Below are 6,172 nucleotides of genomic sequence, written 5' to 3' on the forward strand. Positions count from 1 at the left end.
CCTTTCCTTTTATCAATAGAAATACATACAAAAATATCCTCTTCCCTGTAATGAATAAAATCAATACAAAAATCAGTACAAATCTTACGCTCACACGCACATTATAGGCCTACCTCAAACCTTTTGGCTGAATGCTGGTTTTAGGCCTGTCTATTTGGGATGGTACCATATCAAATGATTATCTTCCACACAAGAGCCAATCCACAGACTTTGCAATTATATTTATACAGGCCTATTCATCCACCTCTGTTTTGGAATGCTCGGAGACTGATGGCAGACATGCTGCGACAGAGGCAGTAAACGGAGGGATAATGAAACGAGAACATTAAGAATGTCAGCTTTGGCACCCAGCCAATGAGTTAGTACCTTCACACTAATGAGTCATGCCAGTAGTTATTTACACAGTGCCAGCGGGTCAAAAGTCAGACAGAAAGGGTTAAAACACAAAGCGGAGTACAGTGCATTAGGGAAGAATTCAGAACCCCTGACTTTTTCCAAATTTCGTTACGTTACAGCCTTATTCAAAAATGGAATCGATCTACAATCTATGGACTCCCGAGTGACGCAGTGGTCTAAGACACTGCATCGCAGTGCAAGAGGGGTCACTGCAGTACCTGGTTCAAAACCAGGCTGCATCACATCAGGCCATGATTGGGAGTCCCACAGGGCACACTTGGTCCAAGGTAGGCATTCATTGTAAATAAGAATTTATTCTTCACTGACTTGCCTTTTTAGAAATTTTCCCAAAAACAGAAATATCAAATTTACATAAGTATTCAAACCCTTTACTCAGTTATTTGTTGAAGCACCTTTGGCAGCAATTACAGCCTTGGGTCTTCTTGGGTATGGCGCTACAAGCTTGGCACACATGTATTTGGGGAGTTTCTCTCATTCTCCTGTGCAGATCCTCTCAAGCTCTGTCAGGTTGGATGGGGAGCGTCACTGCACAGCTATTTTCAGGTCTCTCCAGAGATGTTCGATCGGGTTCAAGTCCGGGTCCTGACTTGGACACGCAAGGATATTCAGAGACCACTTGGCTGTGTGCTTAGGGTCGTTGTCCTGTTGGAAGGTGGACCTTCGCCCCAGTCTGAGGTCCTGAATGCTCTGGAGCAGGTCTTCATCAAGTAACACTCTGTACTTTGCTCCATTCATCTTTCCCTCAATCCTGACTGGTCTTTAAGTCCCTTTAACATCCCCACAGCAGGATGCTGCCACAACCATGCTTCACTGTAGGGATGGTGCCAGGTTCAGTCTTGGTTTCATAAGACCAGAGTATCTTGTTTCTCATGGTCTGAAAGTCTTCAGGTGCCATTTGGCAAACTCTTGGTTGGGCTCCTTTTACTGAGGAGTGGCTTCATTCTGGCCACTCTATCATAAATGGTGGAGTGCTGCAGAGATTGTTGACCTTCTGGAATGTTCTCCATATCTCCACAGAGTAACTCTGGAGCTCTGTCAGAGTGACCATCGGGTTCTTGGTTACCTCCCTGACCAAGGCCCTTCTCCCACGATTGCTCAGTTTGGCCGGGCGACCAGCTCTATGAAGAGTCTTGGTGGTTCCAAACTTCTTCCATTTAAGTATGATGGAGGACACTGTGTTACACACACACACACACACACACACACACACACACACACACACACATACACATACACACACATACACATACACACACATACACACACACACATACACACACACATACACACACACACATACACACACACATACACATACACACACACATACACATACATACATACATACATACATACATACATACATACATACATACATACATACCCGTTCAAAAGTTTGGGGTCACTTTGAAATGTCCTTGTTTTTGAAAGAAAAGCACATACAGTGTAGACATGTTTAATGTTGTAAATGACCATTGTAGCTGGAAACGACCAGCATCCCAGAGTTGGGAAATGTATTCAATCACGAAATGCATTCAATTGGAAATGTATTCAATCGCGATCTGCTGGCATTTTGGGGGAAAGCAGACAGGTTTTATTTAAAGCAGACAGTTTATTTATGGAGCATACCGCATGAGTTGTGTTTTGGGAGCCTCTTTTTGTCTGCACTGTGGACACTCAGATTTCTATAGAGCCTGCCTGCGGGCTAAATTGAAGTGTGACGATTTGGTCATGCATCTGATCGTAGATTTGGGGTCAGTCCGGGAGACAGGCTTTCTTTGGATGGGATTTTGTTAAAAGGTCAAATGTATTATTTTTATCTTAGGATCAACGTTGTCACAGTTGCCTCTTGTTGAAGAGGCATCAGCTAAGTTTAGCATTTGGGGCGGCAGGGTTTCCAAGTGGTTAGAGCATTGGACTAGTAACCGGAAGCTTGCAAGATCGAATCCTGAGCTGACAAGGTAAAAATCTGTTGTTCTGCCCCTGAATAAGGCAGTTAACACACTGTTCCTAGGCCATCATTGAAAATAAGATTTTTTTCTTAACTGACTTGCCTAGTTAAAAAATGCTATTGCTAGCTATCCTCTTCCTCCGTTTCTGAATACATTTTTGGCTTGCAAAATAAGTGAGCTAGATTTGGTTTGTGCACTACCATATGTCAATAGCCAAGTTTGTCACTGGTATGGGATAGTAAATGACCTAAAGCTAGCCAGCCAGACAGTGATAGCCGAAAGCTAAAACCGGAGGGAGAGTGAAAGAATTCACTTTCTGTTTCAAGTGTTGAATTGATCAAGTTCACTCAAATATGTTTTTCTACATTTAATTGATGAAATTACATTTTTATTCTATAAAGATTGTAATTGTGGCTAAAAAACCCTCACGGCCGTTTTCCATACTAAAACATGAAGTACAACTTCATGCACACCAGCTTTCCATGTACAGTACGCTCACTGTGTGAGCCATCAAAATTGCAATCTTGAATTTGGGCGTTTCCAGTAGACTTCAAGGTTTTATATGCAGGGAACAAACATTGTCCAATCGTAAAATAACAAATAATTTCTCGAGTTAGAGCACATGTATGCTGAACCAAGATAATCTATCTACCTGACAGGTGTGACATAACAAAAAGCTGATTAACAGCATGATCATTACACAAGTGCACCTTGTGCAGGGGACAATAAAAGGCCACTCAAATATACAGTTTTGTCACACAACACAATGCCACATTGGTCTCAAGTTTTGAGGGAGCATGCAATTGGCATGCTGACTGCATGAATGTCAATCAGAGGTAGAAAATGGCAGAAAATGTCATGTTCACCATAAGCTGCCTCCAACATCATTTTAGAGAGCTTGGCAGTATGTCCAACCGGCCTCAAACCACGGACCACGTGTAACCATGCCAGCCCAGGACCACATCCGGTTTCTTCACCTGCGGAATCGTCGGATACCAGCCACCCGGACAGCTGATGAAACTATGGGTTTGCACAGCTGAATAATTTCTGCACAAACTATTAGAAACCATCTCAGGGAGGCTCGTCGCATGCTCAACGTCCTCACTAGGGTCTTGACCTGACTGCAGTTCTGCGCCGTAACCGACTTTAGTGGGAAAATGCTCACCTTTGATGGCCACTGGAGAAGTGTGCTCTTCACGGACAAATCCTGTTTCAACTGTAGATGGCAGACAAAATGTATGGTGTTGTGTGGGCCAGCGGTTTGCTGATGTCAATGTTGTGAACAGAGTGCCCCATGGTGGCGAGATCCTGAGGCCCATTTTTGTGCCATTCATCCGCCACCATCACCTCATGTTTTAGCATGACAATGCACGACCCCATGTGGCAATGGATCTGTACACAATTCCTGGAAGCTGAAAATGTCCCAGTTCTTCCATGGCCTGCATACCCACCAGACATGTCACCCATTGAGTATGTTTGGGATGCTCTGGATCGTTGTGTACGACGAAGTGTTTCAGTTTATAGAGAGGAGGAAAGGGCCTAGAAACGAGCCCTTGGGCACACCAGTAGTGAGAGTATGTGGTGCAGACACAGGTCTTCTCCACGTCAAATGGTAGGAGCGGCCTGCTAGGTAGGATACAATCCAAGAGTGTGCAGAGCCTGAGATGCCCAACCCTATGAGGGTGGAGAGGAGGATTTGATGGTCCCCAGTGTTGAAGGCAGAGGATAGTTCTAGGAGGATGAGCACAGAGGAAAGAGAATCAGCTTTGGCAGTACGGGAGAGCCTCTGACACAGAGAAGAGCAGTCTCGGTTGAGTGACCCGTCTTGAAGTGTTTTGGAAAGGAAATAAAGATGTTTGATGTCAGAGGAGTGGAGAGTTGGTTTCTTGAGGAGGGGAGCACTTGGGCTGTTTTTAAGTAAGAGGGGACACAGCCAGTGGTCAGGGATGAGTCGATGAGGGAAGTGAGGAATGGGAGAAGGTCTCCAGAGATGGTCTGGAGAAACGAGGAGGGGATGGTGTTGGTTGTCGGGCAGCCGGACCTCATTAGTTCCAGGATTTCATCTGGAGAGAGAGGGCGAAAGAGGTCAAGGCGTAGGGTAGTTCTGTGTCAGTGGGACCAGTGGACTCAATTGGCTGAGTGAATGAGGAGTGGATGTTGTCAACCTTCTTTTCAATATGGTTGACAAAGTCACGTGGAAGGAGGTAGGGGGTGGAGGATTAAGGAGGGAGGAAAAGGTGGAAAATAGTTTCCTAGGGTTAGAGACAGAAGCTTGAATTTTAGAGTGGTAGAAAGTGGCTTTAGCAGCAGATACAGAGGAAGAGAAGGTAGAGATCAGGGAGTGAAAGGATAATAGGTTCCTCCGGATGTTTCATTTTCCTCCATTATCACTCAGCTGCCCAAGCACCGTTCTGTAGGGCCGAGCTGGCCTTGGAGGAAAGGGGACAGTGAGAGATAGGATGCAGAGAGGGAGGAGAGTAAAGTCGAAGAGGCAGGATTAGGAGACAGGATGGATAAGGATTTAGCAGAAGGGAGAAATGATAGGATATAAAAGGACAGAGTAGTGGGAAAGAGAGCGTAGATTGCGACCATCTGGGTAGGGCTGAGTGGAAACAAAGTCGTGATCAGAGACCTGGAGGGGGGGGGGGGGTTACAATGAGATTAGTAGGTGAACAGCCTAGTAAAGATGAGGTAAAGCATATTGCCTGCCTTGTGAGTGGGAGGGGACTGGGAAAGTGGGAGGGGACTGGAAAAGTGGGAGGGGACTGGAAAGTGGGAGGGGACGGTGAAAGGATGAGGTCAAAAGAGGCAAGGAGGGTAAAGAAAGAGTTGAAATAAACTAATCGAAGTCAGACATTGGGAGGTTGAAGTCGCCAAGTACGAAGAGCGGTGAGCCATTGTCAGGAAATGAGCTTATCAGGGTGTCAATGTAATTTGAGGAACTCTAAGGACACCTGGTGGTGCGAAAGATGACTACAATTTTAAGCTTGAGTGGACAACTGCCTGTGACAGAAAGGAATTCAAATGAGGAGTTGGACAGGTGAGTGAGGGAGAAAAGAGAAAATCTCCACATAGGAGAATTTTGTAGCCCTGTGCCACCACCGCGACGACCAGATACGCTCGGACTATGAGTGAAAACGTTCTCTGGGGCGATCCATGTCTCCGTCAGGACGCAAAAGTCAAGGGACTGTAGGGCATCATAGGCTTAGATTAACTCTGCATTCTTGACCGCAGATCGGCCGTTCCAAACGCTGCCAGAGACCAGGAATTTCCCATGGGTTGTGTCCGCAGGGTACACTAAATTAGAAGGGTTGCAGCCAAGGGGTGCGGAGCATCTGTAAAGCCTACAGGGAGAAGAGTGGACAGGTATAGAAAACACACATAGTTGCCAAAGCTACAAAAGAGCTAAATGAGATCTGAAAATAACTAGGTAAGATACTCAAGTGAGAGAGTGGTGTGGAACCTTCCTCTCTTTACTTCCTCAAACAACTCTGCGGAGAAACTCGGCAGATACCGTCTTAGTTTTGCAACGATACCGCCACTGACACAGCTGCAGAGAGAGAAAACAGTGGAGACTGAAGTACTAATTACTAATTGTCTTGCAGAGGTGAAAAGCACAACTCCCAGTACTAATTGCTAACTGACGAGGAGAGGAGAAACCACCTCGCCTCCAATACAGCCACTGATTACCAAAACAACAACAGTCACGTATTGCTCTGCCCCTTAATCCTGGTTGATGTGTCAACAATCATCTGCAAGTTATGAGCAGTCAGCGTTTCACAAACCAGGTAGGCTACTGGGAA

Source organism: Oncorhynchus masou, chromosome 23 (genome assembly GCF_036934945.1).
Source record: "Oncorhynchus masou masou isolate Uvic2021 chromosome 23, UVic_Omas_1.1, whole genome shotgun sequence".
In the NCBI taxonomy this organism is placed as follows: Eukaryota; Metazoa; Chordata; class Actinopteri; order Salmoniformes; family Salmonidae; genus Oncorhynchus; species Oncorhynchus masou.